Here is a 24,547-nt window from a genome sequence, read left to right on the forward strand (position 1 = left end):
CCTACACTGATTGTTTATCTCAGGCTTCTGTACAGAGCAACTCCCCCACATGTTGACATTATCCCACAAGCCCCCTGAGAATAGGAAAGAGAACAGGTATTATAATCTCAATTCCTATTTTTGTAATGGAGTTAAAGACTCCTCAGATGGAGTACCCCATGGAAAGGTGATAGAAAAACTTGCCCGGTTTCAACCGGATTCCAGACCTCATCCTCTCCCCCAAAATATGAACTTGACATTAATCATTCCTGATGTGATTCCCCTATTCTTCCCCAACACACTGACATTTGGTTTAAAATTCTATAAATGCTGGGCAAGAAACAGACATAAATATTAATTTCAGGAACACCCCCATGGATAGTTTAAAACATATTTTTCCTATGAATTATTTGATCTTTTTTCACTTTGGCCATTACGCATTTCTTTTTAAACTAAGTGTTCCTCTTTAAAGATATCTTCGCTGTTCTTCAACCTCAAAAGAATTTCTTCTCCCATTAAGCTGTGCTTCCAGTGCCCCAAGGAGCCAAGCAAGGTATAAAGGAATACCCAGATGGCTCTGTAGATGTTTATTATAGGGCCCTCCATTGTATTCAAATTAATGACACCACATTAGCATGGGCTGCCCTTTGGTGCTCATTTGTTCCTGCACTCCAGGGGTTAAAGGAGCCGCCTGCTCTCCAGATGTTCAGTAGCTCTTATAAATGAAAGATTAGCGATTTTTTGCTGCCGCTGCTACTTCCTCTATTCCCTTTTAAAGCTGATATTTTCTTTAGGAACTTGCTTAGTGTCTGAGTCAGAAGAATCTCCTCCCTGAGGTATATCAATCAATAGCATGCACAAGAAGAAGGGCAAAATGTAGAGGAGGTAGACATGGTCTGTATTAATTTGTTGACTGTGACACCCTTCCAGTGACTGATGTATGCATCCTGTGGTTGTGCTCCACCCTTTGAAATGCGGATCCAATACATGTGACATTTTTCTCAACTAAAAATGAAAACAAAAACAAAAAACTCTCTCTCTCCCTCCTTCTCCTTTTTTGTGACAACATCTTTTGTTTGTGCTATGACGGGAATGTCAACTTCATTTTCAAATCTGGCCTGTCTTCCCTCTAAGCAAGAGACCTAAGTGTCTGAAATATGAGTGTATCTAACTCAAAGATACCACCAACAAGGTCTTCCCGGGAGAGAAATGAGAAAAGTACCCAACATGGATTCCAATAAATGAATGCCAGTTTAACATCTACCATGCTTGCCTTTTGTATCCAGAGACACTCCCAGGTTCCTGCTGTTCCAAGAGCTGTTCAAGCATTGAATAAGTAGCGTTCCAATGAGACGAAACCTTCTGCCTCGGCTGGTGTTTAACAAGCTGCTTTCTAGCTGCAACTCAGTCAGAATTTCTCCAACCTTAGCAGAATTACCACATTCCATGTCTTCTCTTAATATATCTCCAATGCTTCTTTCACCAAGTGGGTAAAAAGAGATAGACTAACCTGAACAGGAAAGGAAAGCCTGGTGGATACCCTTCATCTTGTTTCTGACAATGGGGAGGAAGTAACAGACAGGCTGATGGGGAGACACTGGCCCTGGGGGGGTGGGGGGGTGGGAGGCATGTGTGATGGAATCAGAGCCTGGAATATTCAACAGGACCCTCCCCCAAGGTGGAAAGCGTGGAAGAAACCTGGAGATGGCAGTAACACCTCACGTCTTAATATAAACATAGACCCATCTCAAGGATGGGAGCCTTAGTTCACACACACATGAAGGAATGTTCTTGAAAGGAGACTACAGATAAAATATTTATAATACGCATGTAAGATCGACATCTTCAAGGGCACCAGCTAGGAACGAATTGCTATGGCCACTATAGGAAGGAAAATCTTTTTCCTTCTGCCCTCCTACTTTCAACATCTGGGATCTGAGAACCAAACTGATAAAAGACAGATTAACAAGAGGAGAAAATGGTTTAATTAGGTGAGACACAAGGAGGCAGCCAGTTAAGACTGTGATTTATATACCATCCTAGGCCAAACAAAGGACAAGGGGACTTCTGGTCTGGGCATGTAGTTATGGGCAGAGCGGGGCAGGGAGAGCAGGGGCCACAAAGAGATGTGTGATAAATAAAAACGGTCCATTAGGAGGATGTGAGTCTTTGGGTGGTAGGAGTTGTCTCCAAGGAGTAGCTCTCTGAGATATCTTTATAAATGGGACTTTATACATGTAAGTTTCCTTTGCAAATAGGGAAATTTATACTTTATTTTTTTAAGTTTATTTATTTTGAGAGAGAGAGAGAGAGAGAGAAAGTGTGTGTGTGTGTGTGTGTGTGTGTGTGTGTGTGTGTGTAAATGAGTGGGGGAGGAGCAGAGAGAGAGAGGGACAGAGGATCCAAAGCAGGCTCTGTGCTGACAGCAGCAAACCCAATGTGGGGCTTGAACTCGCAAATTGTGAGATCATGACCTGAGCCATAGTTGGACTCTTAACCAAATGAGCTACTCAGGCATCCCTATACTTTATTTTTAGGTAGTTAAAGGGAGGTGAAGAGTTTTTCTCGAATATGCTGGTTTTTAATTGCCTTTAGCTCAAAATAATCCTCAGGCCATACTGGCATGTCATGGGTGGCACATTCCAGTACAATTTGCCCATATTGTCACTAGTGGGGTCATGATACTGCCCACAGAGGGCCTTCTGAGGGGAAGGTTTGTACTTTCCTCTGAGGCTCACTGCTGTCTGCCAGTGAGAGATGGCAGCTTCTTCAGGGCAGAAGTAGCTGGGAGGAAGACCAGGTCGGGGAGAGAAAGTGCTGGAGGAGCAGGAGTCCAGGAGAAAGGACACCAGACCATGGGAGAGAAAGGAGGAAACACCTGGAGTAGAGTGGAGAGCCTCAGCTTCTCCTTCACCTGAAGGGGCCAGCTTCATTACTGGAGGACCCTCTCACCAGCCCTCTCTGACACAGCTAGGGTTTGGCCCGTGTGCCTGGCTGGTGGGCATTCAGCTGATCTATCCAATGAAGTCAGTCTTGGAGGGCAAGCTGATGAAGAAGATTTAAAGGAAGCCAAGAGGAAGAGATGTGATGAAAGCCAGAGAAGAAGAAAGCAGTGAGTCGTCAAGGGTAGATCGAAAGGTGAAAAATAAAGCACCTCCTATAAAGATATGAGAAAGAAGATTGCCTTCAAGACTTCGACTGAACAACAACCCCTAAGAGATAAGAACAGAGATACACAAACTCAACTGAAAGAAACAGAATTGTGTCAAGCTAGCACAAGGGATAAATAAATGAATACAGCCACTGAAAGAGTGTATAAAGCAAAAAAGTGGTTGTTTGGCAAGAGAAATCTCGAAAGAGGTAATAATGAGCTGAGAAAGGAATCCAAGCATCTATAAGAGAACAAATCAGAACTCTGAGAACTAAGAGATAGAAACCTGAATCTGCCTGTTCCGGTAAGGAGAATGAATGATTGAGTCTTCAGCTGTGAAGTGTGAGAAGTCTGGCACTCCTTCAGGCCCCTAGCACCCCGATAACCTGCCTGCACTGGTGCATGAACCCTGGGGCTCCCAAAGGTTGTCATGGAGATGACACACGCTGGTTACCTGACTATAGGCATGGCCCCTAGTCTACCCAAGGTCTCTCCCTGCCTTCCAGGTAGAAAAGCACATGTTGATGTCCTGCTTCTCTTTTCAGTTCTTATTAGACTAGGGAGAGAATGATGGTCGGAACTCAATGGCATCTAATTTAAACCCTTTCACTAACTGCTAGGGAATGCTAGAGTATCTCAAAGCAGCAGGCAAGGCCTAGCGTTCACCTCTCCATTCGACAAGCAGTTAACACTGCTAGCATCTGACAGGCGCATGTCCTTTCCAGCACTTCCAAACCACCATCACCACCACCCCCAGGGGTAGTGGGAATTTAACCTGATGCTTATCACTTGCTTCATTAGTAACCTGGTATAAATAATCAGAAAATGAGAATTTGTATTTTAGTTTTGCTTTGGTCCTAGAATCCTTACTGACTGTTCTTGCCAGCAGAACAGTCTCTGCTTCACTTGTAGGTTTTACAACCAAACCTGTTTGAGTATAGATGTGCCAGTGGATTGATTTCCTTCCTTTTTCTGGTGCAAAATAATAATGATAACAACAACAACAACAACAACAACAACAACAGATGGGGAAGGAGGGAGAAATGTGATGAAACATCCAGTTTAGCCTGGAGAAGCTCACTGTCTAAAGAGGCTTTGCCCTGTCAATGGTCCATACCTCAAGCAGATACTCCAGAAAAGAATGAATTTATTTCATTCAAGCGTCTAACACCTGCTTATATGGTTTTATCTGCCTACTAGACCCTAAATAGTCTCACTCCCGGGGTGCTGGTTCTGTTCCAGGAAGAAGTACCATAACTAAGAAATCAAGGGAAGCACCTCCCTTGATTTGTTCCCTCCACAAAGTTACTGAGGCCCTGCCCACAGAAGGACACCCAAAGTGTCAGGCGCAGAACTGCCCTCAGTGGGACACAGGGATTGTATGGACACAATTCAAATAACTAGTAATACAGGTTGCTGCTTTTATAAAGATAATACATTCCAATCCTAATACTAAGTACATTCCAAACAAATGGATTCTTGCACATGATGAGGAGAATGAAACAGAGTTTATAAAGACAGAATAAGAAGGGTAGAGGAGATCCCTTGCATGTTGGGTAACAGCATGCACCATGCCTTCTCTGCCTTCCCCTTTCTCCCTCAGCTCCATGCTAAAACAATTAGCACCCGACAGCCCCTAGGCATAGCAATACAGCAATTACTTCAGGACAGGTATAGAACTTAAGTATATCCAATCAGAAAGTTGTCTGGGATTTATTTCAGGGCTTTGACACGCACACCCCCAAAGTAAAAGCCAGAGAGAAAGAAGAAAAAAACTTACTTGAGTGTATACTCGCATACACTCTCTTCTCTTCCTACCTCTACCCCTCTCTCTTTATGGATAGGGAGATATGGAGCCACTCCAATGGCATTGGAAGTCAATTTGTGAGAGTATCTGGCCCTAAAATGAAGCAGATAGGGGTACCTGGTTGGCTCAGTCAGTTGAGTGTCTGCCTTCAGCTCAGGTTATGATCTCACAGTTCATAAGTTCCAGTCCTGCATCAGGCTCCCTGCTATCAGAACAGAGCCTGCTTCAGATCCTCTGTCCCCTTTTCTCTGCCCCTCTCCCTCCTCTCTCTCTCTCTCTCTCTCTCTCTCTCTCTCTCTCTCTCCCCCTCCCTCCCTCCCTTCCTCCTTCCCTCCCTCAAAAATAAATTTAAAAATAATAGTAAATAAAATAAAATAAAGTAAAATAAAATAAAATAAAATGAAGCAGATAATGTGGAGGGTGGAGCAGAAAGAAGAAAATATATGGGTCCTGGTTTATACTATTGGACCATTGGATACACACTGAAGGCACCCTGCTTATGGACTGTGCAAATACAGGAGCCAAAAAAGTCATTTAATGTTTACCCCACTAGAAATTGGGGTTTCTGTCCCTTGGAACCAAAAACATCCCTACTGATACTCAGGAGATAAGTCAGAAGACAGTATTTCAGCCTAATATGAGAGGAAAACACTTTCATACCTTCTAACATGAGCTCCATCTTTGGGGAGGAAGAGAGGCAGGGAGAAAGGAATGGAAAGTCATAAGAGCCATCCAGCCACCAGTGCCTCTCAAGCTTTCTTTCTTTTCGTGACACTGGCGAAGCAGTAGTGTGGTAATGAGGAGGGGGAGGAGGGAATGGGAGGGAGGACATGAGGAGAGGTGCCAACTGGATTGTGTCAGCATCATCTGTGGGCTGCCCTGGAGCTTTCCATATGGGCATACACTGATTACACGAAGCACTTTCTGGAACCGCATTCACTCTTCTGGGCCACATACTCAAAAGTGTAAATATTAGTGTACAAAACTGGGTTTAATGTGTTTTCACAAATAAATTTGAAGTGTGATTAGCTTTGTTATTTGTATAATCAGAAACTTCAAGCCTTTGTTCCCCAGAAATCTCTGTCTTGCACATGTCACATGAGCACACTGGCCAATCTTAATATCTTCCCTGCCCAAGTGCAAAGAAACATGGAGGGGCGGTCGAAATCGTTGGCCCCACTGGCCCAGACTTCCCATGATCAGGAAGAACAAACCTCAGTCCAAGCAAGTAAAAACTTGGTTTGCTTTATTTCTCTGCCTTTCTGTTGCTACAGTCAAATCTTTAAGCCAAGATGCCTTTCAAATACCCTCTAAGGGCTTCAACTTTGTTTTTCCCCTAGTAATTACAAGGGCACTGATTTCATACTCTGTCTCCAATAGACACTATGACATTATTTCCCCTTTATTATTATTGACACCTAAGTGAACCTATCTTCAAACAAATTGGTTTTCTTTTACAGCCAGGATGTGGGAAATCCATCTGTCACTTAGCACAAGCAGAGACTGGAGTGAAATAGGGTGGCTGCCCAAAGGCATAAAGAAATTTGTGAGAAAATTGGAAAGCAAAAAAGTTTTCGAGACAAAGTCAGTAAGCGCCATCTGCGTAGGCCAAGAGTCATCCCCCAAGATTGGGAGACGCTAAGAAAGACAGAGGGAAAAGGAGGGAGAGCAGGAGGAAAAGGGGAGAAATGCAGGCAATAGACAGAAAACGGAGAGGTGGAAAAATCACTTTTCCCCACACAATGGGCTGGTCAGCTGGGACAGAGATTCGAATAGCTGCGAGCCATCCCTTTCATGTTCTCAGTTAAGTCACCTCTGGACTAAAACATGAGATTTTTGCCCTTTGAGAGGAAATTCTGGCTTGCCCTTTTTTCTGCCACTAGACAGAAAGTATGTGAAACCATTATTGACACAGGAATTAAGTTATCATGATTTTGGAGAACTTTAAAATGGCCTAAGAGAATACTCAGTGCTGAAAGTCTTACTTTTGACTAATCCTCTCCATTTCCTTCCTTTATTGGCATTTTCTTGGCTTACCTAACCCTTCTTCCCTCCCCTTTTGTTTCTTCTATTCCCATCCTGAGCCTGGAGATCACCCTCTGGGCAGCCCTCACATCTTGCTCTGCTGAGGCCAACCATCCACACCAAGTGGTCCACGATGGGCCAGTGAAGGCGTGTGTGTGTGTGTGCACGCGTGGGCTCACACAAGCACCACACCACACACACACACACGCACACACACATTACCGTATACACACATACCCCACACATACCCCCCACACATATGCCATCACATGCACACACGCCACATACATACACACACCACATACACACTGCCACATATACATACCCCACACACACCACCACATACACAAACACACTACCACATACACACATCCACCACAACACGTATACACCATCATGTAGACAAACACATAACACAGACACACACACACTACATTCACACACATACACACCACCACATACACACACATCAGACACACACCACACATATACCACCACACGCATACAACCACATCCATACACACATATACCACATACACATACCATACATCATACACACCACACCACATGTGCACGTAACACACATACCACCAATGTACATACATACACACACCACAACATACCCATATGCCACACCCCACACATCACACCACATACGTACACACCCCACACATACATACCATATACACCACACCACTCACACACACCACACCACATACACACCACACTATACACACCGTGCGCGCGCACACATACACACACTCGCTCCTCGCTTTTTCCTGCCCTCAACCCAAACCTGCTGCAGTTGACAGGGATAGAGATCTTTTGCCAAGTTCCGAGAAAGAGGGACAGGGAGCCCTTCTACCAAGTTGCCTTCAGCCCAGGGCCCATGCCTATGGACGCAGCAACAAGTGTGGCAGCTCCCCGTGTCTGTGGCCCAGGCCACGCACACAGGGTGCTCACCCTGCCTAGGCCATGTATTCCTCTTCCTCCCCTCACCCCAAGAAGGAGGTGCTTATTGTTAACACTTTCCTCAGACTGAAAAAATTGTGACTCGAGATAGTTAAGGAATTTGCCCAAGGCCATAGAGCCAGTGAGTGGTGAGCTGGGATTGGAACCCAGGTCTGTGTATCTCCGGAGCGTAACTTTCCTTCTTAACTTCCAAATTTCCCTTGCCTTATACCCTGAGCAGGACCCTGGGGACACCTAGGAAAGAGTCTCAGGGCAACAGCACCTTTCTGATAGAAACCACAAGATGGCGGACACCCCCATCTCGTTGAGTTGAATGAATTCCTTCAACTCACACCGGCCACCATGCCAGAGCCCGCGTTTCACACGCGCTCTTTGATCACACCCAAAGCCAGGTGCCAGCAGGGGCCCACCTGCATTCCACCCCATGGGAGGTCACACATTCAAGTCTTGGAACCACAAGCTCCCAGGCCCCAGTGAGCACAGCCACGGACTTGGCAGCATCGCCTGATTTCGTAAGTATGTTACCATAACTTAAGATCAGAGTTGTTTTCTTGCCCGGCCCTCTTCTCTATTAAGTAAGGTCAAAATAAAGTTATTGCTTCCAAAACTTAAAAAAAGTAAAGCAGCTAAATGTCAAGCAATTTAGGCATTTTTAAGTAACAGATTATTCTGCTTTCATCCTCTGGGAAGTCTTATAAAGAAGCAAAGTGCTTCTCTCTCCTGTCACTATTTTCTCACACTGTTCTCATGGTTATTATTATGGTTCACTCAACACTCAAATGGTAACATTTAAATTGATCAAGCATAAAAACAGACATAATTTCTGTCCCAAGAATCTCCCCCCACTGAAATCAGAGACAGCTGCCCAGACGGAGACGCCAGAAAGCCTGCGGTGAGAATCCAGCCCTTCCCTCTTTTGTGTATTGTCTGAAGAAGGAGCCAACTAGGGCTCACCTTTCAGTGCAGACAAAATGGTCTTCTTTATCTATAAAGGAGCCACTTAGATCAACCAGACTGGCCACAGGATGTCACTGTTACTCCATACACACAATAGCGAGTGTGCCTTTCTGTCAGGGGTTGGATGTGGATGGGACCTGGGCTCCCCTTCACCTCACCTCTCACAGAATTGTTATCCCTTCAGGTGGCGCTCCGCAAGCCAACAGCACGCTCCCCATAAAAGCCGCTGCAAGCCTGCCCCATTGTCTCAATCTTCCTATTGTTCTGTATCAAAGGAGGAAAGGAAGAGAAAGAGAAGTGACGAGAAGAAAAGGACCAGCATGGTCTCTCACATCACTGGTTCTACAAGGGGTGGACTTTGAACATTTATGACCTTGGATAAAACCAATGTCCTTTTAATATATTTTATACTGTTATAAGGAAGGGTGAGAACATCTTTTTTGCTTACTTTTATTTTCTCAAATTTCCGGAAAGGATATGGAATATTCAAGCAATTTTTAAACCGTCTTAACTTTTTGTAGGGAGGCTTTGTATTCTCCTGAAATGAGGCCAACGCTAGTGAAACATCCTCCCTTGACCCCCACAAACACTCCTCTACCCGCCACCCACTCCTCAGACGTCTCCCAGCTCCGTGAGCAAGCCACGGTCCAGAAAAGACTGAGCGCTCGGCAGCTGGTGAGCTAATGCCACTTCAACATTGGCATAGCAAAACTCTTATCCGGGGACACACCAACAGCCACTGTTAGACCAGGAGAATCACCCACCCCTGCTGCCCTCAGAGGGAGGGTTTGCTCTTCAGGTCTTGTCCGGCCCCTGGCATTTTCTACTGTTATCCTCGGCATACATTCCACACAGTGGAACCTTTTCCTAAAAGTAAGAAATAAAATCTTAGACTGACATAGTCAGTGGGAAGGAGTATTCTGGGTAGTCAGGGAGATATTGATTACTGCAACATAAAAAATAATCACGAAATATAGGTGGTTTAAGTCATAGAGGGAAGGACTTTTGCCTTTAAAAAATGACTACTTCATAATGTAATCACCTGGAAGCAGCTTTGCATAGATGAAAGTCAGGGCAGTCAAAGCCTCTCTGCCATGTTGTCACCCCACTTTAGCCGTACCACAGCAGCAGAAAGGATTAAGGCAAGTAAAGGGGGCAGTTTCGTGCAGAGAAAGCATTTTAAGAAAAGAAACTTGATATTATTCCTGCATTTACAAGGTTCTGTGCAGTAGCTAGGAGCCAGAACTAATAAAAACAGTGGATGGAGACTGAATTTCCATACTGCATTAAATATATCAGTCTCAGGATAAGAGAGCCACTACTCTGACTGAAGTGTCTTGGATGTGGTAAGGAGTGGACCGTCATGAGACACAGGAAAAAATCAGTAGGCAGTGCACAGGAAGAATCTAGATGGGGACAACTGCCTTAGCTACATGTGCCTTAGGATTTTAACAACTCCCAATGGTGATGGTTTAGAATTAATGCCTGAATAAAATCTGCCTAAAAATTGAAGTTTGTTGCTCATTCATACAGTGAATATTTTCTGAGCACCCACTTTGTATTTGCTGCAAAGACCATGATGAACAGGGCAGCATATTCCCCGCCCTCAAGAAGTTAATGAGAAAGACCAGTAAGCACGCAGCAATAAATACAGTGTCACGGGGACTGTGTGTAACAAAGAATTTGGTGGGCCTTCATCCCTGATCCCTGGGAAGTAACCTGTGAACCCTTGGGATTTCCCAGTGATTGGAAGGTCTTTCATTCCTGGTGGGCCCCTCCCACTACACCTGATAGCTAACGCAGACAAACGACTCAGGATGGGGATCTCTCTTGCCAGAAAGATCAACCACATGATTAGAGGCTTGGGGCTTGAGCCATGTGATATTGGCCTGCCCCCTGGGGAGGGGTGGGGGCTGGAGATTGAGTTCAGCCACTGTGCCAGGGCTCAATCAAGCATGCCTATGTAATGAAGCTTCAATTAAAACTCTGACACTAACGCTTGGGCGGGCTTCCCTGGTTGTCAGTACTCTGTGTATTGTCACACATGGATGTGCCAGGAAGATAACACATCCCTGAGGATGATCTAGCCCTCCCTACCCTCCTGGACTTCTCTCTATGCATCTCTGCTTTTGGCTGGTTAAGGATAGTGCTTTCAGTGAGTTCTGCAAGACTTTCTAGTGAATTATTGAACCTGAGGGTGTCTCCGAGGACCCCTAAACTTGCAGCTGGTGTCAGAAATCTTGGGCAGACTTAGCATTCTAGAGACATGTACTCAACCTGAGAAGCCTGGCCTGACTCTGAGTAGGCTGCAACAAAGGAAATATAGGGTGCTGTAGGCACAGAAAAGAGATCCAGACTGGGTGGGGAGAGAGATGCCAGGGCATACGCCCCAGAAAAGTTATCCCTGGCACTTGAAGACCAGGTAAGCATTTAAGTTCAAGGTAAATCTTTAGAAAAGCAGGGTCAATTCCATAGAGGATGTATAGTTCTCAGCAAACCATTGTCCTTGTTTTTTGAAGGTCCCAGGTTACCGAAATACTCTGGTTTTACCTAGGAAGTGTCCCTGAGCTCAATGTGTCTAGCCAACAACTGAAACACAATTCCAGGCTTTCAGGGAAAACAGAGCCGACAAATGGCCAATGACACCTCAAAGTGGTGCCATCACGGAACAGGGTTTTGTTAGGATGAGCTGTTGGTTATAGCATAGATCAAGATGAAGAGTGGGGCTCGTCCAGTCCAATCGTGCAAGATTCCTTTGGTGGAAAAAAGATCTTATTAACCTCTCTTTGCGGCACTGAGAGTTCATAAGATTTATTTAAAGTAACCTGTAAGTTAGTTCTCAATAGGGGAGGAGAGGCCATCAAAATATTGTTTAGCAATGATTATCCTCAATTACCGTTTTCTGAAGACTCTTATTTAGGATGCACTTCTTGAGTAAATGTGTATTATTTCTCCCTTCCATCCATGTCCATCAAAATATCCTCTCCTATAGAAACTGGTAAAAAACAAACAAACAAACAACAACAACAACAAAAAACTCAGGTGAAAATGGCTGAGGAGACCTAAATTGTTTACCCCCAATGGCATGCTTGAGCATTTATTTATCATTCTGTATTGAAATGATCTACTAATGTGTGAATTTCTCACCTTCATCCTACTCTACACAAGAACATGGACCATACTTGTACTCTTAGCCCTCAGCACAGTGACATGGCAGCTACTCAGTAAATATCTGTTCAATCAAGTGACGGTAAATAAGAACTTGAAACAGAAAAATAAACCCCTAATAATATAATTTCTGGTATCAGAACATAGCCCTGTTTTGAGTTAATTCCTAACACCCAAGTGCACCGTGCCCTGTGTTTTAAGTGGTTGGTTGTCTGTTCAATGTCCCCAGTGCTCACATGAGAGGCTACTGCTGTGTCTCCTCCTCCTCCTCACCTCATTCATTTATTCAACAAATATGTATTGAGCACTCAGCTCTCATTGCTGGGGAATACAGCTGGGAACAAAATCAATGAAATCCTTGCCCCAGTGGAGCTTACATTCCCACGGAGGAGACAGTATAAGCACCAGCATATAGAGAATATTAAACAGTGGCAATGCTAAGGACACGAAGCAGAGACAATAATGAAGCTGTGTTGGTGAGGGTGGTGGCAATTTTAGAAGAACCAGAGGGGCTCTCTCTGTTGTACAAAGACCTCTGGTAAGAGGTGGTGGTAAGTTACTCCAGGAAAAGAGTCCCACCCAAGGGACCTGGTAAGTGCACACATTCTGAGGTGAGAAGCTGCTCACATATTCAAGGAAAAGCGAAGGCACCAATGTGGCAGAGAGAGTACAAAAAGGCCATGAGAGCAGAGAGGAAATGGGCACAGCCCAGAGGACTGTGTCTGACTCCAGCCTGACAGATTTTAACAAGATGCTGCGGACCTCTGGGATAAGAATAGGTTGAAAGGCACAGAGGAAGGTAGGGAGACCTACAAGAAGCTATTGCCAAAGTCCAGGCAAGAGAGGAGGGCAGCTAGGACCAGGGTGGTAGCTGTGAAAGTGGGGACAAATGGTCAAAACCTGGCTAGGATTTGAAAGTAGAGAAAACAGGATTGGCTGACAGATCAGACATAGGATCTGCAAGATGTAGGATGTAAGCAAGGCAGGAGTCAAAGATGACTCCCAGGTTTGGCCCCGGCAACTGGAAAGATGCCACTTACTGAGATGGGAAAGGCCAAGAAAAGGACCGGGAGCAGAGCAGATGTAGGGGGAGAACAGTAGGAGCTCAATTTGGGAGATGCTGAACTTAGGACACCTGTTGGGCATCCAAGTGCTTTCTCCTGCTGATGATGAGGCTATATATAAAGTATGTATTATTAAATAAATATAATACATTCCCATGTATTAATATACCTAATGTGTATATTATGTGTATATAATGTATATATAATATATAATGAATATATTATGTATAATTGACATATATACCATTGAGATAAATGATAGATAGATGATACATAGATACGTATACAGACAGGCAGGCAGACAGACAAGGAGAGGTCCAAGCTGGAGATAGCAATTTTGGAATTATCAGCATAGAGAAGGGATGATTTCACCAAGGAAAGGAGAGTCCTATTTATCAAATGTCTAGAGTTGGCATTAATACCAACATGCATTCCATTAATCGTATCCTCTGCTAAACTCTTCTCTAACCTGTAAATCCACAGCAAAGCCCATTCTAACTCTTCCATGGCAGAAAGTGGTGAACTTGAGATGAAGGTGTGGGGGTGCCCCTTGGCATGTAGATGGTTTCTGGCATGTTTGGTGTATCAGGGCCTGGAGGAGCAAGTAATTTTCAAGGGAAATAACAACATGATTTGGGCTAAAATGTCCTAAAACTAAGGTGAGGTTCTGGGTCAAGAGCAGGGCTACAGGGATTAAACTGGGAATGACCAGATTATACCCCTTTCCCATGTCCTTTCCTTGTCTTTTCAGAGTGGAGGCAATGCTCCTGCTACCCTCTTACACTGTCCTCTAGGTGACTGACTGTTTCTCCACAGTCCACAGTGGATCATTCTTCTCAATAAAGCCAAATTAATAAATGCATAACTAAATGCAATTCAAAGTGAGTAACAATGGAACAAATTCACAAAACAAGAGGAAAATAATTTGTGAATGCATAAGTCCCAATTCGGGGTTCAAAAGCAAAAATCTAACATACCAGCTGCCCTCTGCCCAGGGTGTATAACAACAAATTAAAAGGGTTGAAGGTTTGCTTCTAAGCATGGCAGGAACAGAGCAGGCAGTTAGGCAAATGCTGCCATCAGTGTTCTGAAATGCCTTCAGGATGTTCTGGAAAGCAACACAGGCTTTCCCGACAAGGAGAGAGGGAAAAAGACAGTGGCTTATTCCAAGCGGATGCAAGGCTTCTTCCCTGCACAAAGATGGCATCACCACCCCACAGTACCTCCATATCATGGCGCCTTGACCTTGAAATCACAGAAGCTGAGATGAAGAAGGCAAAGCTGAGAGCAGCTCCCTCTCAACGTTGCAAAGCTGGAAGACTTCAAGTCCAAAATAAAGCCTGTATCTTCTGATCGCCAGTCCAGAACATTCTCTACACTAGAACAAATTGGTTCTGAACTTAAAAAAATAAAGCCCTTGTTTGGGTTTGAATCACTTGAAGTTGGAGTTCAAATAATCCCAATCCCATCTTCTCTGTATTTAGCAATGAGATTCTTCCCTAAAGGTTAGGAGTTTTAGGTGCCCCAGTAAAGAACTCGTCAAAGTTCTGAACCAAGGCAGGAAAGAAATGAAAACAGCACCTACACCAGGCACAGGGCTGAGTGCAGCAGTTGTGGTGCATATCTGTGGGTGAGTGAGCTTCCTACTGCTGACTCCCCAAACTGAACACACTTGCTCACGCAGTCACTGGACAGCACAGGGACAGGGTCTGCCCTGTGAAATGGACAGAATGAAAAACAGACCAGAATTCATGCTTAGCTCAGGCAGCCTCACCCCCAGGGGTTAAATAGTCGGCTCTGGGCTAGCGAAGGCCCATTCTGCCTCCAAACCTCCCCTCCCCCACCCCTTATGAGATTAAAGCATCCCCTCCTCTTCTGGGGGGGTGGGGGAGGGAAGTGAGAGCGGGTCAGGAGTGTCATTGCCAGCAAAGGCCCCTCCACGTGGTAGAAACATCCAAAGACCGGAAGCAGCTTGGGAGAGAGTGGCCACCCCACTCCTTGGATTGTGCTCCATGGAGAGCCACTGTTTCCCAACCCACAAGATACACACAGTCATTTCTCAAATGACAAATTACATGTGAAGCACCCGTCGTCGTGCCTGGAACATGGTGGGTGCTCCAAAGTGACAGTTATGATGACACAGCAGAGGGAGTAGAACAAAAGGGAGGGAAAGAAGAAGGGAAAGGCAGGGGAGAGGGTGGGGGCAAACCAAAGAGGTCGGGAACACACTAGCCAGAAAGCCTGGAAGTGTGAGAATAGAGCCTGTGCGGCTTGTGTGCCAAAGCAGGCGGTGTGGTTGGGACCCACATGGGACTGTGACGATGTGATACTATCGGGAACAATGTGCATCTGTAATGTGCTGAAGCCGGAGTCACTAACTTAGTGCTGTGCTGAATGAAGTGGAAGAAATGTTATTAAATCTGTGACTCCATGAGGTAATAATATTCCCAGCGAGCCCACGCCTACAGAAATACACCCAGCAAGCAGGCTTTCCAGGAGCCCCCTCTAAGTTATAACAAGCTGCCTATCTCCTGCTGCCAGGATGCAGAGAAAAAATGAAAACCAGTTACCAACTACATTATAAACTTAGTGACCTGCTTCACCTCCCTTGGTTTAGTGACGAGCTTGGCTGCCTTTTGGGCACGAAGAAAGAAACATAAGGCAAGGATTAAGTTCCTTGGCTTTTGAAAGCATCAAGAGTCAAAAATGCTTTCAGCTGGCATTTCTCTCTGTTAGTCAGCTTTGATGGATTTATTTTCTTCGCCCTAGTTCATAGAAGTTACTGGGGCCAATTACCGCGAAGTGATCGCCAGGAAGTTTTTACGACGAACACTAGGTGGCGCTGTCTCCCAGGCTGTTTCAGTCCTCCTTCCAGAAGTGCAAAGACATTTCATTAAAGTCCTCCTTAGAGCTTTCTAACTTGCAATGAGTGAGGAATTCAATGGTCAGAAAGGCACTCACTTACTTTCTCCAATCTGTGGGTCTCTGAGCCCCGAGAGAGCGGTAGAATCCTTTATACACTTCACACTCTCACAATTTTATTTCTCTCTGATGCAAGTGAAGCAATTAGAAAGTAGCACTATTCAGATATTCATAGTCAGCAATCAGCATTCTTATTCATTTTGGACTCATGCAATTTGATTCATTTTACAAGTCTTTTCTTACTGCAAATTACAGATTGCTTTCCAATTTATTTTTTTTTTTTAATTCTATAACCGGATTCTCAATTGAGGACATTTCTAGTTCTGTTAAAAGACCAGGATCTCTTACATGGATTGGAGTCTAAAATCCTGACCAGGAGGTTGTGAGCCTTGCAACTCTGAAATAGGCCGAGTATCATTTCCCTCTGGGATTTATGAAGACAGCAGCAATGAAGGGGGTGGGGAAGGGGGCATGGCTCTCACCACGAAGAGACCACAGTGCCTCAACAAAGCTAGGCACTTTTGCTAAAGTCAAACAGAACCGAAAATACCGTTGGGCCCTAGGCCTCCTGATTCCTGATGCAATGCTTTCTTTTTCTTTATGATACTCCACTGCCTCCTTAAGCCCAAATATCTACATATGCCTGGATTGATACTACATGTTACATGATGTCTGAAAATCATTGCTGGGATATCTATAACGCTAAATAGAAACCCAGTGGCTTCCAAGCAGCATGTGTAGATGTAAGAGAAAAGCAATATTCTAACTTCTGGCAACACATCAAGTATCAAGAATATCACTTACCAGAGCTGACTTTATAAGAATGCCCCTGGGGGACCATCAAGCTGCCTCATTCCAAACATCTGCCATGGACCCTCCCAGGGCCGGGGAGCTGGGTGGCAGAGTCCCAGACTTTTCTCTTGGATCTTTTCTCTGAAGTGCCCCCAATCCTGTCTCCTCTCTCTCTCTCTTTCTCTCTCTCTCTCTCATGAGAGCCTTGCCTCCTGGAGCAGAGTTATCAGAGCATGGGCTTTTAATACCAGCTTCTGACCATGATATATTTAGGCGATGACTGGAGGAAGGAATCAGTCCTTAAGTTTAAAATCTGTATTTTCGTGATATTTACAGATCTTATGAATTTAAGATGTAAACCTGAACTTGTGTTCGTCAGTTTGTATTTTCCCTGGTTTGTGTTTTCCCTGCTCTCTTGTCTCGGTTGCTGAAAGATTAATTAACCTGCTTCTCAAAGGAAGAGTCTACTTGCTTTCTAATTCTACTCTCTCCAATTTTATATAGAAACTGGAAGGTGGTATAGTCTTTATATTAAAAAGCTACCTGATCCCACCAATTTGGGATTTTCTGCCTTATGAGAAGTAAACTGCTCAGCCCCAATTACAGGTAAAGTGTCTAGTATTTCTGGGAGGGGGTGGGAATCTCCTTTTTTTTTTTTTTTTCATTAACAAGTATGAAAGTCTTTATTAATACCACTAGGTACTAATTTTAAGTCAATTAAAATTGAATTTTGAGGGTTGCTAGAAGGGGAGAGAACAAGGAAATAGGCTATCTCATTTTTCAGGGAAATGAAATAAAATGAATATAATTCATTTACTTGTTCATTTATTTAGAGAATATGTATGGAACACTTATTTTATTATGTGTTGGAAAACTTACTATATTATGCTTATTATACATCAGGAACTTCTAGTCTTGGGTGGAGACAATAGTCAGCCAGACCCATTCAGTCCATAAACACTCTGTGAATAAGTGAATGAATGAACAAATGAATGACATTTTATACCATTTCAATTCAATTTTCATTTATGTCATGTATATATTTGGCTACAAAATTCTTCTCCACCCTGGGTTCAAATGCTTTCTACCTGGCCCAAGTTCTTTTATTATAAATACAGCTTAATCCTCCACTAGTTATCTTGTCCCCTTGGTAGTAGTCTGGCCCTTGAAACCAAGGTCCCAAAAGTCATGAAATCAAATGTCTACGAGGGCAGGGTGTTCCTGGAGAAAGGAAATTGGGTTGGGTGAGGCCAGGAGTTTCTGTGCCTACTGAAGGGTCTGGGGCTCACTGTTGCCCAGAGGGAACAAAGCTGTGTTGTGAGATCTTCAAATTAAGAAATTTGTATTGCTACCTAAAATCTCTGATTTTTAAATTGTGACAAGAGATACTGTTAAAGCACTGCTTAGGTCAAATAAAATCTGTTTGTGGGCTGATCCAGGCTGTCAATCTGACACCTGTAATGGATACTTTTAGATTAAATGAACATTCTAACAAGAATAGTAAGCCCCGAATAATTCAGAAATACCTGGCTCAAGATAGCTTTCTTCAGAGCTAGAAGTTTTAAATACCTGAGTGGAAACACTCGATAATTAAACACAGCCCTATCCTTTTGACACATTCTCTGAACATCACCTGACCTTCTAACAACTTTGTCCAAAAGTCTGAACTAGAAAGGGGTGAATGGCATGACAGAGAATGGTTACATATATTGTAGTCACGCTGCTTGTTTGCATATATATGATTTAGAAAAAAAAACAAGTGATTTTGGATCTCCGGAAAAGACTTCTTAAAATGTAGATGAGAAAGGGATTTTTATTATCTTAGTAGAATGTAATACAATGGCCCAAGAAAATCAATACATTCCTTACCAAAACAAAGTTTGCAGAGGAATTTTTAGGTTAGTATTCTCCAATTTCTCTTATAAAAGCAAAGAAAAACTTGGCCAGCATTTTAGAACATCTTTTCATTCAACAAACATTTACAGGCCTCCCAAAATAACCTGGCATCCTGAGAAACAGACTTTATCACTCTCTGAAGGCTCTTCAGCACAGAGTCTGCCTTTCGATAAACCACACTCAACATATATTTATGGAATGCTACTCTCTAACAAATCTATTATAAAAACAGATTTGATCTTCTAGTGATACCGATATGAAGAGGGCAGGTGATTCGCTTTTATGGAAAACAAGCACAAAAGTGGATAAAATTGTCCTGAAAAAAAATTATTTCAGGATGTACAAACCTATCAAAGGCAGAAGATAAATTTAGAAACATTTACCTGAAACACAAAAACTAATAGAGTTTTGGGTAGGGGTGGGGGAGTCTGTGACCTCTTGCCTGCGGCTGTTCTTAGACCGCTCTCCCCCAGGTTAGTTGGCAAGAATTGTAGCCATAGCAAGCTGGGCTAGCTGCAATAAAAAAGCAACTTTGCTGCCAGAGAAGGTGACTTGCCTTGGAGCAGAGGTGGAGGAGGGGGACAGTTAAACACCTATGACATTCACAGCTAAAAAGTGGCAGATTTGATTTGGGATAGATCATAACAACCTGCAGCTTTTCTAGACCAATGTTGTGTTTCCCAGTTGAGGGTGAGCAGCCAACCAGCCAGAAATTTAATGGGGAGTTGCTGGAATTCAGAGCATCATAAAAGAACTATGATGAGCTCTCTTCCTCACATCCCTGGCTGACTGCAAAATCACACATGTGTTGGGGAGGTCCTAAGGATCTGTGAGGATGTGAAAACCAAGGGAGACTTCAGAACTGGCCGTGACTTCGGATGTGCTCCGCAATCACACACAACTCAGTTGGCACAGGTGGAAGCTGAATAGATTCAAAGTGTTTGAACAAAACATGAGTCTTGATCATTGTTGGATCACTGAACTATACAGAGGGAGGAATGACCTCCCCTAGTGAGCCAGGCTAACACATAAAAATAGGAAAAACAAATCCATAGAGACATCAGCAGTTGCACGCTATGAGAAAAACAAATTCCACAGTGTAAGTTCAGGCAAGTTTTAATTAATTAATCTATAGAACACTCCAGAAAATATAACTGAATCTAGAGTCACTATAAGATCTGAATTAAAATGTCCAATATTCAACTAAGAATTATTAGATATGTAAAGAAACAAGAAAGTGTCACCTATAGACCAGGGTGGGAGGTGGGGGGAGACCAGTCATTAGAAACTGACTCTGAGTGAACCTAGATACTGGACTTAGCTGGCAGGACTTCACACTGCCATTATAAATATGTTTAAAGAATTAAAATAAACTATGCTGAAATCGATAAAGAAAAATATGCTAAGAGTCAACTAATAAGGAGTCTCTATAAAGAAACAAAAATTATATAAAAGAACCAAATGAAAATTCCAAAAGATTCTACCTGAAATGAAAAGTTTACTAGATAGAATCAACGGCAGATCTGAGAAGGCAAAAGAAAGAAGAGAAAGCATAAAGATAGATCAGTAGAAAGTATTGAATCTAAAAAACAAAGAAGGAAAAAATTTGAAGAAAAATTAACAGATCCTCAGATTTGCCAGGTAATGTCATGAATTCTAACATGTGTGTAATTGGAGTCCCAACAGAGGAAGAGAGAGAGGGAGAGGGACAAAAATATTCAAAGACACTGTAGTCTCTTAAACTTGACCAAAGAAAGAAAGAAAGAAAAAGAAAAAACACAAAACTTGAATTTAACAGATTCAACAAGTTCAACAGGCATCAAATAAAATAAGCATAAATAGGACCACATATAGATGCACTATTGTCAAATTGCTGAAAGCCAAAATAAAGAGAAAATCTTGAAAGTAGCCAAAGAAAATGATTCACTGGGTACAAAGCAATAATAATACAATTAGTAGCTGACTATGCATCAAAAACAATGGAAGCCAGAACGCAGTGGAATAACAAATTCAAAGCACTGACAGAAAAATGTGGCAAGGCACCCTATAGTCAAGAAAATTATTTTTCAAAAATAAAGTGAAATGGGGCACCTGGGTGGCTCAGTCGATTTAAGCGTCTGACTTCGGCTCAGGTCATGATCTTGTGGTTCATGAGTTCAAGCCCTGTGTCAGGCTCTGTTCTGACAGCTCAGAGCCTGGAGCCTGCTTTGGATTCTGTGTCTCCCTCTCTCTCTGCCCCTCCCCTGCTCACGTTCTGTCTCTCTGTCTCTCAAAAAATGAATAAGCATTTTAAAAAATAATTTTTTAAAAAAATAAAAAAGTGAAATAAAGACACTTTCAGATAAACAAAAATGAAGACAAATCTTTGATAGCAGACATGTACTACAATAAGTTCTAAGGTCAGGCCTTCAAGCTGAAAAGAAATGACACCAGATGGTAACTGAGATCCATGGTTAGATACAATTATTTCTATATTATAATATGTCAATTATTTCTATATTTCTATATTATATATGTCAATAGCTCTAAGAAGGGACAAGGATGTGAAGCTGTACTAATACAAAGTTGCTACATTTTATTGGCATGAGGTTGTGATTAATTTAAGATTCCTAGAAAGATACAAATTAGTAAAAGGGACTCAAGAATAAATAGAAAATAATCTCAGCAGAGGTAGAAAAAAATTTTGATAAGACACAGCACATAAAGATAAACTTCTCACACAATCAGGAATAAAATGGAACTTTCTCAACCTGATAAAAAGCATCTACAAAAAGCTGACAAAAAATAATCATGCTTAATGGCAAAAGACTAAACGCTATCCCCCTAAGATCAGGAGCAAAGGCAAAGATGTCTGCTTGTACCATTTCTATTCAACACTGTGGAATAAGGCAAGAGAAATAAATAAAAGGCTTACGAATTGCAAAAGAAAAAGTAAAACTCTTTCTACACAGACATGATCTTGTACATAGAAAATCCTTAAAAATCTTCGGAAAAAACTACTAGAATTAGTAAGTTTAGTGATGTCACATATTACAAGATCAATGTACAAAAATCAATATAGGGCATTTTTGTAGACTAGGACCAATGAATTAAAAAATAAATTAAGAAGACAATTCCATTCACAAACACATCAACGATAATAAAATACTTAGGGATATATTTAAAAAAAGAAATGAACAACTTTGGGGCACCTGGGTGGTTCAGTCAGTTAAATGTCCAACTTTCTCAGGTCATGATCTTGCAGTTCGTGAGTTCAAGCCTCGCATTGGGCTCTGTGCTGACAGGTCAGAGACTGGAGCCTGCTTGAGATTCTGTGTCTCCCTCTCTCCCTGCCCCTCCCCCATTCACACTCTGTCTCTCTCTCTCTCTCTCTCTCTCTCTCTCTCTCTCAAAAATAAAGATTAAAAAAAAAAACAGAAATGCACAATTTAAAGAGTCCTAACTAACTGGACAGATATATCACATTTATGTATTGAAAAACTCATTTGTTAAGATAGCATTTTCTCCAAATTCATGTTTAAATTCAACATAATTTCTATCAAAATCCCAGCAAGTGCTCTTGTACAAATTGAGACAGTGATATAAAATTTATATGGAAATAGCAAAGGATCTAAAATATCCAAAACAATTTTGAAAAATAAATGAAGAACAAACTTGTTAGGATTTATAATAACTGGCTTCAAAACTTACTGTAAGGCTACAGTAATCAAGAAAACATGGTATAGGTGTGAGGACAGACATACAATTAAACAGAAGAGAACACACAGTTTACAAATAGATCAAAACATACACGGCAACTAATTTTCAACATAAGTGCCAAAAAATTCAATGGAAAAGACTAGTCTTTTCTAAAAATCATACTGGATGTTCATGTATTTTACTGACATTGGATCAATATTAATTTATATGTTTTAGAAATTCAACCTGACCCTGTTTCTCATCACACACAAACTTAACTCAAAATGGATGTCAACCTTCCCTGAATGTAAGATTGAGCTTGCTAAAACTATAAAATTCCTAGGAGAAAATCACTGTCTAACTTAGGTTAAGCAAATATTTTTTTAGATATGACAACTATAACACCATTTTGGAAAGGAAAAATTGACCATTGGAATCATCAAATATAAATATTTCTCAAAAGACACCATTAGAAAATTAATAGGAGCCACAGACTGGGAGAGAAGATTTGTAAAGCATGTATCTCATAAACAACTTCTATTCAGAATATAGAAATTTCCCTTCCAACTCAATAATAAGATAAAAAGAATTAAAATGACAAAAGATTTGAAGATTCTTCTCCTTCCAAAGATATGTACAAATGGCAAATATCCACATGAAAAAAAATGCTCACAATCATTAGTCATTAATAAAATGCAAATTAAAAACACAATGAGATACCTCTACAAAATCACTGAAATGGCTAAAACTAGACAGACTGACAGTACTAAGTGTTGGCAGAGAAGTGACTAGCAACGGCATACATTATTGGTGAGAATATAAAATGGGACAGTCTCTTTGAAAAGGAGTTTAGTAGCATATTAAAAAGTTAAACATGAACTTACTGTATGACTCAGCAACTTTATCCCAAGGAATCCACCAAAAAGAAATGAAGACATGTCCACCTGAAGATTATTCATAATAAACAAGATCTAGAAACCATTCAAACTGCCATCAACTGGTTAGTGGACTAACCAAATATGGTTACCCATCAAACATAATACTGTTTAGCAATTAAAAGGAATAAACTATTGATAACATACAACAACATGGATAAACCTCAAAAAACATTGTACTAAGTAAGAGAAGCCAGACAGAAAAGACTGTATATTATACAATTCCATTAAATAAAATGTCTAGAAAAGGCAAAGCTATAGTGACAGAAAGATAAATGGTTGCATGGACCTGGAGAGTGGAAGCAATCAGTTATTGACTGTAAACATCCAGATGGGAAATTTGGGGGTGGTGGAAATGTTTTAAAACTAGATTGGTATAAACTCATAAATCCATGTAACTAGACACTTAAAATAGGTGAATTTCACGGTATGTACATCATTCCTCAATAAAGGCTTTGAAAACACAGATTTGATTTTTGCCTCATAGAAAATCATAAGAATATAGAGGGGTGCCTGGGTGGCTCAGTCGGTTAAATGTCAGACTTCGGCTCAGGTCATGACCTCACAGTTTGTGAGTTCAAGCCCCTCTTCAAGTTCACTGCTGTCAGTGCAGAGCCCCCTTCAAATCTTCTGCCCCCCTCTCTCTCTGCCCTTCCCCACGACTCTCTCTCAAAAATAAATAAACATTAAAAAATATATTTAAAAAACATAAGAATATAGAAATTATCCAGGTAAGTGAGTCTCATACAAAATCCCTGATATCTTTTATCTTCTATTTAAAAAAAGAATTCTTGGGGAGCCTGGGTGGCTCAGTTGGTTGAGCGTCCAACTCTTGATTTCTGTTCAGGTCTTGATCCCAGGGTCGTCAGATTGAACCCTGTTGGGCTCTGCACTGAGCATAAACCTGCTGAAGATTTTCTTTCTCTCTCCCTCTGTCTCTCGCCCCCTCTCCCCCACTTGCATGCTCTCTGTCTCTAAAATTAAAAAAGGAAATTTAAAAAAAAGGACTGGAAATCTTCACTATACTCTCTCCATGCTAGTTTCCAGTACTACTTTAATGAATGTATGTTGGCTGAATGGAAAAAAAAATTAATGAAATCATAAATAATTATAATTGTTAAACAAGCCTACAGAAATCTTTCTCACTCTAAAAAATATGTAAGTGCATTATGCTAAGTGAAACAAGTCAGAGAAAGAGAAA

The sequence above is a fragment of the Lynx rufus genome, unplaced genomic scaffold (assembly GCF_022079265.1).
Source record: "Lynx rufus isolate CCGP_SWC_20201006 ecotype Redwood Valley unplaced genomic scaffold, mLynRuf1.p SCAF_22, whole genome shotgun sequence".
In the NCBI taxonomy this organism is placed as follows: domain Eukaryota; kingdom Metazoa; phylum Chordata; class Mammalia; order Carnivora; family Felidae; genus Lynx; species Lynx rufus.